Raw genomic sequence first — 13,951 nt, 5'->3', positions numbered from 1 at the left:
TTAAAATTCCAAACCAAGCAAAAATAATATCAATTTGTAGACTTCGTTTGTAAATATCAAAGTACTCTTAATTTATGGTTTAGAAATTCTGAAAATGCATCGTAAAAGCTGTTACGTTAGATAGAGTAATTCATATAAAAGTATATTCGAAATATTTGCCTAAAGAATAGAAAATATTTACATAAATATTTTAGCCCATAGTGTTCTAGGATTATATTTTGTTTTCGAAAATATCGTAGAACAAAAGTAATTTCCTTCGAAAAATATAAAAAAAAATGTTTGATCGTCACTAAATTAACAATGTATGGTATTTTTTAGTTCAGAATCTATAATGGTTTAACAAACTAGTGTTTTATTTACAATGGTAATTAATACAGTGAGATATACACTTTTAAAACATTTACTTTCAAGGCTTTCATAGCAAGGTGTATATATGATATGTGATGTTAATACATAAAGAAGTTTAATGCAAATAAACAATCAGTATCTGGTGAAAATTATTTTATTTTTTAATGTTTCATCTCACGGTCTCATCAAGTAGTAAACACGTTATTGAACATATGAAGAGTAATTTATCACAAACGGCTAAGCTAAAAACATATATGCAAGTATATTATGAACTACGATGTTTCATTAAACAGTATGATAGTGTATCTGTAAATTTTGTTCAAAATATTTCAGCATATGTTACGCTTAAGAGTGAAATTTCACTTACATATATTAAAGAAGCAGCTATTATTAACAGTGTTTTTCATATAAAAAATCAATGAGCACTGACTTATTAATATCTCAGGCTATAATTTTGCTTGTATATAACAGGTTTTTACGTTTTCATTTAAATTGATGGAGAAATACATGCTTTTCATAACAAAATCGCTTTCAACAATACGTAATGTTGGACGTACACAAGAATATTGTACATCAGCAAAATCGTATTTTAAAGTTAAATATTCCTTTAATGTAAGAAATCACTTCTTTTCTACTTGGGGTTTTGTTATATATTCCATTTTAAAGATACGCATGCGCACGCACGCTGATAAATAAGTAATACTCAGATGTGCATTCTAAGGATCCAGCGTTGTGCTTAAACCATACTGTTAAGTGAAAGTGAAGTGGTAAAATGACTATATCATTATTGAAAGAGCAGAACAACTGTTATCTTATAGTAAGCTGTAGAAACGTTTGCTCTTCCATTTGCTATGTAGGATGATATACAGTTCAGAGGTGATATGACACAAAATATGACCAAAGAAGCGCTCATTCTCTTGAATGACTTACTATTTTATTGTTTTTTTTTACTTACGCGCTAATATAACATACACTTGATATCGCATTTTCTCTAATTATTATGATACAAATGCATGTATTAGATTTTATATAGCATGTTAAAAATTTTAACCTTGAAAAGGTTTTATTTTATCCCCAGTAACATATAGTTAAAAACATCCCAATGAATAACAGAAGCGTACATAGATTGTAAATCCTTTTAACAGCAGCACTTGCTTGTGGTTAGTGTGCTCTACTCGTAACCTGTGGGTCACGCATTCAAATATCCCCGCCAACATTGCTCGCCCTTTCAACCCTATGGGTATAGTAGTATGATTTTTAATACCCATATGTAACATTGAATACTACATGCATCTTGTTTGTCAATCTTTGAAAGTGAATTAACCTATACAGGGTTCCGTGTGCAAATAATGATAGCACGCATTCTTGAAGGCCATTAAATGCTCTCTTTCACTATGTAAACGCTTTCTTACACAAACGATATCTAACACTGATATTCGACATTGATCTAAATAAACCCCTTTAGTTAATCTTTGAAACTACGCTTACTTATTAAAGACTAATTTTGTTATAAAATAAAACGTACGTTTAAATGTGGATAACTTTAATAGTTTTATAAAGAAAAGAGATCAATGGTGTTTATCAGTCTCTTGAGTAATCTAAGAAATTAAATGTTACTAGTGATCATTCTTTTGACTGAAAACGTAATCGATTTCAACATGCGTTCCAAACGTTTAATCATCATTTTGTCTAAAAGAAGCTTCCATTTTAAACCAATTTAAAGATATTTTTACAGATGTTATTTTAAAGTGTTTTTATTTCATGTTTATCCCAGTAAATATTTATATTTAGATAATAACCTGCTCAAACTGTCATTCATATCTTACCAAGTTTTCATGAAATAGAATCTAGTGATCTTCAAATGATTCACAGATTTGTTACCAAATATTCTGATGTTAAAATACATTATTCTCATTGTTAAACTGTTAGTTTTAAAAGTAAAAATGGTAAAATTTGTGACCCAAATAAATATTAGAGTCAGTTTTCAAACAGTATCTCATTGAGTTATCAATTGATATGTTTACTCCATTTTCTGAGGAAAATGGCCAATAGAAACTAAATGTCGGACATTTAAATTTTGTATACAAAAAAAGGATTTTTGTCGACTACATTTGAATAATTAAACTAATATTACTATAAAGTTAAATTAAGGACAAGTAATTTATTTGTTTAATTATAAAAAAACAACAACTTAACAACCATTGAAATAATTGAGAGCTCGTGGATCTTTATGCCCGTCCACCCATCGAGGTTGAAGAGAAAGGATGCTGACATTTAAATTTTACTATTAGTTTTAACTTGCTAAGACGGCTAAATCTAAAAAGTGAGTTATCGGTTACGTTTTACAAAATGAGATTGTTTCTTTATTAACTCTTTTATTTCAATACTTGTTACAGATGATGGGGACTTTGCTCTCTTCCTGTTTGTTTGTTGGTTATCTTCAGAAGAAGATAGTTCTAGGTCTTCTTCTAATATGTTTTTGTTTGGTCTTGCTTCGCTAGATGACTCGTTTAGTTGTTTTTTATTCTGCTGTGTTTCTCTTGGAGCACTTTATATGGCTGTTACATTTCATATGTTGTCGCAGCGGTGTGCCTGGTTTGATCTTGTTTGTGTGTTTTCCTTGGAAGGGTTTTAGGTTTAATAACACAAGGGTAGTCAGATCCATGATAGGTAAACTATCCAGCGCCAGGCGGTGAAAGTGTTTTTTTCAGGCACTCCAGTTTCCCCCACAAACAAATTTTGCCCTGTTGGATTTAGAGATCCCCGACCCTCTGGGTCTGAAAGGACCGTCTCCGTCCTTGCTTCTATAGCAATGTTTTTTATTTTTATTTTTTAATAGACACACGGTTGTCTGCAGCTCCATTCTCAACCCACTATTTTGGCTATTTTCACCCAACCTGGACTGTTTGTCTTCTACAACACAGCTTTTTTAACGTAAAAGTATCATGGTAAGTTCTGAAGTTATGGGACCTGATGAGAGTGGTATATACATTCAATGTATTTCAGTTTCTCAGTGTTGTGATCAGGAATTCAAACTATATGTTGATGGCTTGGATATTTGTGCCACTAAAGATTTTGTGGAATCATTTACTATGTATTTAGGGAGTTTTTATCTCTTCAACTTTGTATTTCCAACAAAACTCAAGAAAACTTTCAACCTTCTTGAAAGAGTTGTTCTGAAGCTCTATGATGATACCAGGAAAATTACCAAATCTGAAAAGGATGCAGACAAATGTGTTCTTCAGTTGATGGATCTCTTGAATGTAAAAAAAAACATTGCAGCGGGAAATCTGTCAAAACATCCAAAGGTAAAGGAAGAGGAAAGTGTTCAAAGTCATAAGGTTATATTAGATCTGGTAATAGTAACTTGTCATGTGTATTTGATCCAGGGCGAATTTTCAAAAATCAAGTGTGAAGTTCAGTTGTTTATTTTCAAATTGTTGCAACATTTTGAATTTTATTTTGGTACATGTATCTTGATGTTCACTTGTGTTCAGTTTGGAATGAAAATGGTGCTGCTAAAATGCATTTTATATTTTTCAGGATGATGGCAAGTTACTGGGATTTAGGTTGAATCATCAGATGGCAGAGTGGTTGACTGCTCAGTTTTGGTTATGCTGACCACAAGTGACTGAAGATGGTCTCTTTGCCTAACAGTGATATTGCAGAGGTAGTTCTGACTGGGCCAACATGACTTATCTTCCATGGTGGTTGGATTGTCATAATGACAACAATCCATTGTTAATGGATGGTCATTATGACAACCGCTCCTTCGACGAATAGGGTCCCACTGATTATGTCATGACTACTCTCTAGCTGTTTGCAGGTAGGCAATGAGACTGTTGTCAGGTGGTTAGCATTGGTCAGAATGACTACCTAACGAAAGTCATAACGCCTACCTTAGAGCAGTCAAATTTACTACCTGCCAGGTATCCCTGCCACCATCACCTCACTATTTTCCGACTACGCAATAGTACAAAAGACTAATATTTAATGGTCATATGAGGAAATCATCAATTTTAGCGACTACTTGAGAGTCTTTTTTGGCACCAATTGACTACCTGATTTACTATTCAAAAGTAGTCGCCTTGAGTAGTTCTTATTTTGAGTGTAGCTTTGTTCCGTAAAAGGTGGGTGAAGTCGCACTCAAGCGTAGAACATTATAGTAAACGTATGGTATGACGCAATCCGTTACTTTTGTAATAAGCGTAAAATACGATAACGTAAAAATTACTGTGTGATTTGTATAGGTGATATTATGAGTACTTCAAAACCATAAAACCAAAAGTATGTAAAATAGAAAATTACTTGGACATACATAATGGAAGAGTTTAGTATAAAATAAGATGAGTAGGTTTATCTGATTTCGAACAGATGAACCCTGGAGTTGTAACTAAAAAAAAATATCTAATTTGTATATAGAAGTTTTACCAGTTGCTAAACCATATATATACAGAAAGGTGCTGAATTTCTATCAATCGTTAAATAGTAGCTGCCTGAACTTGTAGCAATCGTTGAACTATATGTTTAAACAGTGACATATTAAAGTTCTGCCAATCGCTAAACTATACATAAATAAATACAAATACTTGCTGAACTTGTAATTGTTGCTAAAACATGAATATGCATGTATAAAAACTTGTAAAACTCGCAGCAGTCGCAAAACCATATGCAAGAATGGTCGAATTTTTCCAATATTTAAAACCGATAAACTAGAGCGGAGGATCTTAAGGGCTTCAGGAGATCTGTGAACAGGGAACAAAAATCATTTTTTTCTTTGTTATCCTTTGTGTATATGTGTGTGTATGTGTTTATGTGCATTTTTCTATGGAGGGGGTACATAGCTTTCGAATTAGGTTCTCAAATGGATCCGTGACCCAAGAAAGTTTAAACTATATTAGACAAGAGGAAACGAGGCTAGTCAAATGCACTCATTTGACAAAATAGTTGAATTTAAAAATCACACTTTAACAAATGCAGTCCTCATTTTGTGTAGCTTCTTTTTTTGTTGTTTTACTGTTGTTTATTGGAAACTTGGCGTGACTCGGAAATCCTTTGTTTTTTTTAGTCTGAGCCCACTAACCGTTCGCTATGCCCTGCCAAGTCAAATAGAAAAAAATATGGTTTCGATTATTTACTGTTTTAGATCCGGTAACGGTATTGTTAAAACAACCACTTCGACGAAATCATATTGAAGTGAAAACCCATTAATTTTGTCTCAAAGTGATGCATATCAGTGGTATAATGCAAATGAATGTTATTGAAATTTTGTAAAACACAACATAGTAACGAAATACTGTAAGGGAATGACGTAGCCAACTGGTAAAATAACACATAGCCATGATACAACTGAAAATAATAACTACATTGGAAAACAATAACTGATAATGATCAACTGGATGCCTTGGGGAGTAAGTAAACTAATACTCAATGTCATATTTGATAAACAGAAGTTTTAATAATGTCATTAATGGTGTATCTCTTCTGATAATGTATTCAACTATTAAAGAGGACAACACATAGCATATATTTTAATGCAATGGTACGTGAAGAGATCGCTTTAAAATAAATAGACCTTTCTTCTATAACAAAGAAAAGTTTTTATCCGGATCTGCAGATTCTTTGTTAGTTTTCATTTTCAATGTCATTAATCATATATACATACAAACACATTCCACTGACAACATGTAGAACACAATAACAACAAGGATACAGTTAAAAATGTATCTGTAACAATACGTGTGGAACATTGACATCGTTATTTCATAATGTCCACAGTGCACGATGCTCAGTCAGGATGGAAATCCGACAGTATGGTGAAATTCCTTTTTCTTTCTTGCACCAACACTATATAACAAGCGACAGTCGTTAATATCAACATAAATTTAACAGAATGAAGAATAAAGCTCTTCTCGTTACTTTCATTTTTCTCGCCTGTGGGTCACAAAGAAACATTTTGTTCGAATTTTTACTTTGTGGTAAGTACAAATCAACTTTGTGTTCTAATGATGATCTATGTTGATTACATAGATTTATAACCGTCATTAGGATAATTTTTATTATCTGTAAAAATGTACTAAAACAGTCGTGATAGACAAAATTTCCGTAAAAAGTGAACGAGTACTTCCTAATTCTATGTTTATGATTACAATTTGATAGTTTCACTGTATACATTTCTTATCATTAATATCCACGGCGTTTTCAAATTATGCAGTTCTGTTTTTATTGTCTACAGCGTTGTTACAGAGTAAAGTTCTTTTGTTAATATCCATGGTGTTTTCACGATGTACAGTTCTGTTATTAATATTCACAATGTTTTAACAGTCTATAATTCAGTTGTTAATATTCACAATGTTTTCACAGTGCACAGTTCTTGTTGTTAATATTCCCGGTGTTTTTTCAACGTAAATAAAGCTCTGTTGTTAATATCATCTGTATTTTCCCGGTTTATAATTCTTGTTCTTAATAACCAATACTTTCACAACCATTTATAAATTATTGAATAGTCTAGTGAGATGTGACGGATTATTTCACTTGGATTTAGTCCAGATCACAACCACCTTACTTTCACAGTGTACAGTTCTGTTATTACTAATCAGAATGTTTTCTCAGTTCGTTATAAGTAACTTGTTAGTCTTATGAAATACTACTGATGAATTCACTTGAAATTAATCTCCACTATAACCATCTTGTTTGAGTTATGCTTGTCAAGGGTTATTTTTAGTTGCTTTGATACAGTCAAGAAAACCCTTTAAACGTATTGAAATTAATACTATTCACTTAAAAGAAAACTACGTTATTTCTATTTACTTACTGCGGCAAGATCTAAAGCAAGAAGCACAGTTCGTTTACTGATACAAAATAAATATATTTGTTAACTATAAAACAAGAAGAGATAGAGCGATCTAAAAGTAGAATAGTATTTTATCTTTGCCCAACGTATGCCATTATTATATACACATATGAACATTTATACAATAGCCTTTAAACATAACGTCTTATTTCTACACAGCTTGTTTTACTCAATTCGACGAAGTATATTCTTGAACTGGAGAGCTTAATGTATGACTGTTGTCACGAATGTTTTAAACGTACATATTTAGTCCAACGCAATTTGTGATCAAACTTATCTTTTTTCAATGCACTCAGGTGACGTGTTATTAATTATATAACGTAAAACAACAACAAAAATGTTGATCAAGGTAAGATTTCGGGTAACAAAAGGTGATAACGAAAAAACAGAACAAAGTGAAGAAGAGAAAATATAGAAAAAATATAAGAACTAAGGATATTTTGCTAACTAATAACGTTATCAAAGACAAATGTATGAGACATCAAGATAAAATACTCATATAAAAATGTTATTCATATAACAATAATACTAATAAAGTACTAATAAAGCGCAAAGCTACTCGAGGGTTATCTAATTTAGCAGTGTAAGGCTAGAAGAAAGGAAGTTGGTTATTACCACCCACCGCCAACTTCTAGGCTTTTCTTCTAGCAACGAATATTGGGATTTCTCATCACATCATAACACCCGACGAATACGCGACCTTTTGATTACGAGTCGAGCGCCTTAAACCTGTTGGCCATGCCTGGCCACTTATATCAGTGTGTCCTGACATAACAGTAATATTCTCGCATAAAAATATTTATAGAAAAAATATTGAGAAACAATATTAATAATTCAACCACTTTTGCAAAAAAAAAGAACAAAAATGTTACTACAAACTTGTAAGTATGTTCTATTAACTGTCTTAGTAATTAGGATAGTATTAACGTAATAAAGAACAAATGTTTTCTTCGAGTTGTGAAGTTATAAGTTCAAATTTTAAAGAATTAGAAAATTGTACAATAACATACTGCTGAAAAAATTAAAGGAACAAGTACATATTTCAGTATATTTTTGTCATAACTAAATTTTTATATGATAAACATATCCGTTAGCCTAAAAGTGTATTTGTTTAAGCTTGTGAATGAAGTTCGAAGCAACTTAAACGAAACTCACCTCACTCAAGAAGAATACAGCTCAAGGTACCCTATATAAGGCTGTTATGTAAAACTATGCATTCCTCATTAATTCTCGAAACAAACACCAACATGGATCTTTTGCGGTTTGTTTTGTCAGTGTGTACCTTTATCTTGTGTACCCAAGCAGTCAGGCGTCATCTGACAGATAACGAGGTGGCCAGGGCGGTCCAGATGCTGAAGTATGGCCACACCCAAGAGAGGGTGGCACAGCGCGTCAGTGTGTCACCAAGCATCATCAACTGACTTTGGCGACACTACCAGGAGACGAACTCTTATGGAAGGAGACTTGGTAAAAGCCGTCATCTCTGCAGAACAGCTAGAGAGGACCGCTATATCGTGACTTCCGCTCTGCAGGACAGGTTAGCTACGGGTCGGTCACTGCGAAATGGCCTTCAACATTCCACTGGAACCCGTGTGTCAACCGAAGCAATTCGCAATCGTCTGCACGAAGGACGCCTTACGGCCAGACGGCCTGCAAGAGTCGTTATTCTAACAGCACGACACCGTGCAGCCAGGCTGGACTGGGAACTTCGTCAATGGGCCACCGTGCTGTGAACAGACGAAAACAGGTTCACTGTTTCTAGTGATGATGGACGTGCGAAAGGATGGATACGACGAGGAAATCGATTTTATACCTGTAACATTGTGCAAGTCGACGCTTGTGGAGGAGGCTCTGTAATGGTCTGGGCAGGCATGTGCTTGGGTGGCTGCACAGACTTACTCATACTCAACAGGTTTGCTCCGAACGCACGACGATATAGAGACGAAATTCTGGAACCCATTGTAAGGCCTGTTGCTGGTGCTTTCGGCGATGGTTTCATTCTTATGTTGGTTAAGGCGCGGGCCCATGTCGCCAGACTGTGTATGGACTTCCTTGATGAGGAAGAAAGAGAAACTTTTGAGTAGCCCGCTAAATCTCTAGATTTAAATCTAAATAAACATAGATGTGATGTGTTGTCGTAGCATGTTAACGAACGCCACCACCCTCCTCAGAATGTACAAGAAATCCGCAAAGCCCTGGTAAACGAATGGGCTGCCATACCCCAAGATAACATCGATAGATTAATTTGAAGTGTGCAAAATCGGTGTCAGGAATATGTCTAAGCCCGTGGATGTCACAAACATTTCCTCAATAAACGCATGAAAAGTATTGTTTCATATGGGATATCAGTTATCGTGAAATTGGTCATTTTTAGAAATTTTATATCTCCATGTTTTACCGTTCATCACACATTAAAAATGAATAGAGATGGAACTGAAATGAGGCAAATTACCTAAAAATAAATAAAATATTATTATATGTGGAACAATGAGATAAATTATATACGAAACGTACTTGTTCCTTTAATGTTTTTGAGCAGTTTAATACTCCAATCACTCAAGTATTCGCCATATTATTGCTCAGTTTAGAATTATAAGGCCTACTACGTTACGATGAACAGTAAAATGACACAGTGTTTACGAACTACAAGGGAACTGTTTTGTCCATCTCGGCTAACCCATCCTCTACGCCTCACTAAAACCATTAAAGAAATAAATAAATTTTAAAAAGATATTTAAGGCCAATCCTTATGATTTATATAATTATCATGCTTTCTTTTAAGGTCACTCAAATGTATTGTCTCCATAACATCCGAAGAAAACTCATTCCGTAGTCCAACTACCCTATTTGAAGAACAAAATTGTCCTAGCAGAAGACGGCTTAATTCTATATTTGTGTCCTCTATTTATATATTCTCCCTGTTAAATATGAAAAATGTCGATGCGCTAATATTAACGATTCCTTTCAGAATCTTAAACACTTCAATGATATCCCCTCTAACGCTTCATTTTTCAAGAGAAAAAAATTTTAAGTATCTTTATATTTCTTTATATAACAGCAACTCCATTCCGAGTGCCATTCTCGTATTCTAGGTACACTCCTCTGATCCATTTCCAATAATTCAATGTCTTTCCTGAGGTAAAGAGCCAAACACCCTAATTAGTGACCTATACCTTTCGTCTTGTATTTAACGTTTCTGTACATACAAGTTAAAATCTTACTTTCTTTACAACTAGTAACATCACACTAACTGAATAGTTTTAGAGACTGATTAACCATTATAGCAAGACTATTTTATTTCATGACACTGTTAAGGTTATTCCCATCCAAATTATACACATAATTCAAACTATTATAACCCACATGCAATATCTTGCATTTATAACAATTAAAATTCATCTGCTGTTTATTTGCCCAACTCACTAAATGATCTAAATCCTTTTGTAAATCAGCAGCATCCTCTTCTCAGCCAGCAACACCCAAAAGCCTTAATATATCCTGCATTTTTAGATAATTTATTAACTATGTCTTCATCTGTGTCATTAATATAGATCAAATAGAGCAATGGTCCTGATACTTAGTCCTGAGGAGCAACATTAATCAAGTTTAACTGAACTACATTTGTAAAAACTCTGTTTTCTTGCATCACGCCAATCTTCTATACAGCTACTTAAATTATTCTCCACACCTATAGAGATAGATTTTTCTTTACAAGCCTCTTATTTAGCACTTTGTCAAATGCTTTCTGAAAAATCCAGATATATCAAATTTACACCTTTATTTTCGTCTACATATGCAGTGATATTTCCAACCATGGAACACTACCTATATAAACCATTTTTTATATCAACTGTTATGGTGTAAAAGGAAATGGATATGGCGAACAGTGTACTTGGAAAACTATTATCATACATTCTTCAAGTACCTGAATGTTTCTAAAGGACTAAATAAAGAACGTAATGTTAAGGAATAATAGGCCTAACTCTGACGTCTTCTAAAAATGTATTATTAAAGTTTACTATGTTTCAGATCAGAAAAATGCTAACGAAACAAGAGTGATGCGTTACGAATGTGTTCTGAACAGTTCAAATGTGACTGATGTGAGAATACATCAGAGATTACAGTTTATATTTGTTTAGCATAGTGATAAAGGTATGTTATGTCAACTGAGAATTATGATATTAGAAATATGTTAGACACGCGTTGAGTTTGTTTGGTTTGGTTTATTTTAAATTTTGCGCACAACTGCATAAGGGATGGCTGTACTTTATATAGTATCTTTTTATTATTATTTTATGTACATATACTTGAATAGATAAGTGTGAAAATGGAATATTCCCAGAACATTTTATTAAAGAAATCTATATATTTATTTTTCAGATCATATAACATTTGTTCCTGAAAAATATCAAATATTATGCATATATATTTCTTACATGTTTGTTGCAAAATTTCTTATAGCTCAATAACTATAAAAATAAGTCATCCTATGGTTGTTTATGATATAGTTTATTTCTGTTTAAACGTCGAAGAAACGCTAGAAAACTATGCCAGAACCAAACCGCCGCGAGTTTATCCGATATAAAATTTCTGGACGAAATCTGTAACAATTTGTTTATCAGAGGACAGTTAAATCTATACATGTGAAATAACAAAATAGTTTTAAATCAGTGTTTATTGAAACATTATCAGTTTTGTTTTAAGTATATTTCTTATAATAATTTCAAAAGTTTCTCTTATTCAGCGTTCTAAATTATATGGTGTTTCCTTTTCAGGATATATTGAAAAAAATTCAGTATGGAATATTTTAGCACCTTTAGATGAATTATTATCCATTATAAATATTTTCACTAATAAAACAATAACAAAGAGAAGAAGATAGCGCTGTTTGTTTTCGGATATAATTTATAATTTGTTTCCGTTTTCAATACAACGTGTTTCTAGCAACGCATGTTGTTAAACAAATGTCTGTTGGTTTGTGAAATGAAAGTATAGAAATCGAATTATACTCAACAAAGTAACAACGCAGGTAACTGTAGTTTCAAGTAACGTAAATCAACTCAACGAAGTGAATGACAGTAAATATTGCTCAATAAAGGTTTGTATATTCCTTTAAGTTTAAAAAGCATATTAACGCAGTTTAAATTCGAACACACTCACCTTTATAACTTTTCATTCCCGAGGAAAATTAGAAAATTACTCAACTTTATAGGTAAATTCAGAATAGGGCTTTAGGAAAAATAAATTGTACAATGATTATATAGTAACGGATTATAAATTAAACCTATATATTAACATAAATACACATGTATTTGTTTGTTTTGGAATTTCGCACAAAGCTACTCGAGGGCTATCTGTGCTAGCCGTCCCTAATTTAGTAAGGTAAGACTAGAGGGAAGGCAGCTAGTCATCACCACCCACCGCCAACTGTTGGGCTACTCTTTTACCAACGAATAATGGGATTGACCGTAACATTATACACCCCCACGGCTGGGAGGGCGAGCATGTTTAGCGCGACGTGGGCGCAAACCCGCGGCCCTCGGATTACGTGTCGCACGCCTTACGCGCTTGGCCATGCCAGGCCAATACACTTGTAATAAATATGTTCAATGTAATCGTTTAAATAAAAGACAAAGAGATATTTATAAAATAAATCTGATTTTTTTTTCCTGATTTTATTTCAGTTTGAAATTTGTGTAAGGAACGAGATGGTAAGTGTTTTAAATATTATTATGTTGCATAAAACAGTAAAGGCATGAAAATAGAAAGTTCATAGTGAAATTTGATAATCTATGGGGTGAAAAAAATGGTTTATTTTTCTGATTCTGTTTGTATTTGAAAAATATTTTCAATTGAGTGTTATATGTCAGAACGAAACTCCATGCTTATTTTAAAGGTGTAATGGGCAATGTAGAATGTTAAACTTATTTCTAAATCAAGTAAATCATATAGACAATATGGTTTCAATATTATTTTCAAACGTTATGTCACCAGCTTCTGCAAGGAAGATTTCCAATTTTTAACCAGCTGGGAGATGGAGGTGGAATAGATGGTAGGAGAAGAGGTAGAGGTGAGAGACATGGGATACGTGGTGGACGAAGATAGAACGACGGTCTTCATCTATCTGTTTTCCTAGTAAGCTTTCCTCATTATATGTATATATATTTAACAAGTGGACAAATAACAAATGTTCTATTATAATGCTATTTATTTCTATTTGGTTGTATCCACAGCGTGTAAAAGCTTGATTAACATTGAGCGCATACTAATATATTGAAATTTGATCTGTAAACTATAATAGATAATAAAGTATAAATATTTTTTCTAGTTTTTATAATTCTTTAAAGGTTACTCACATTTTTTTTATAATTGTGTAATTATAATTATATTTTTTATCTTATAGTTTTATCTCTGCAATATTTTATCATTTAACTTATAATGTTGTTGTTTTGAATTAAGCACAAAGCTGTTCAATGGGCTATCTGTGCTCTGCCTACCATGGGTATCAAAAGCCGGTTTGTAGCGTTGTAATTCTGCAGACATACTACTGAGCCACTAGGGTTCTTTACTTATACATATAAAATTGTATACATTTATTGTAGTTTTTAAGTTATACCTAAATTTGCTATAACAACGGCCCCCTAAATAAATAAATAAATATTAATCCCCAACTTTGAAACGAATAACGGAACTGACTGTCACTTTTATACCGTAAGAGCAGCTGATAGTTCGATGCATAGAACGCAATCT

This window comes from Tachypleus tridentatus, chromosome 7 (genome assembly GCF_004210375.1).
Source record: "Tachypleus tridentatus isolate NWPU-2018 chromosome 7, ASM421037v1, whole genome shotgun sequence".
NCBI classification, from domain to species: Eukaryota; Metazoa; Arthropoda; class Merostomata; order Xiphosura; family Limulidae; genus Tachypleus; species Tachypleus tridentatus.
This window is presented reverse-complemented; position numbering follows the sequence as displayed.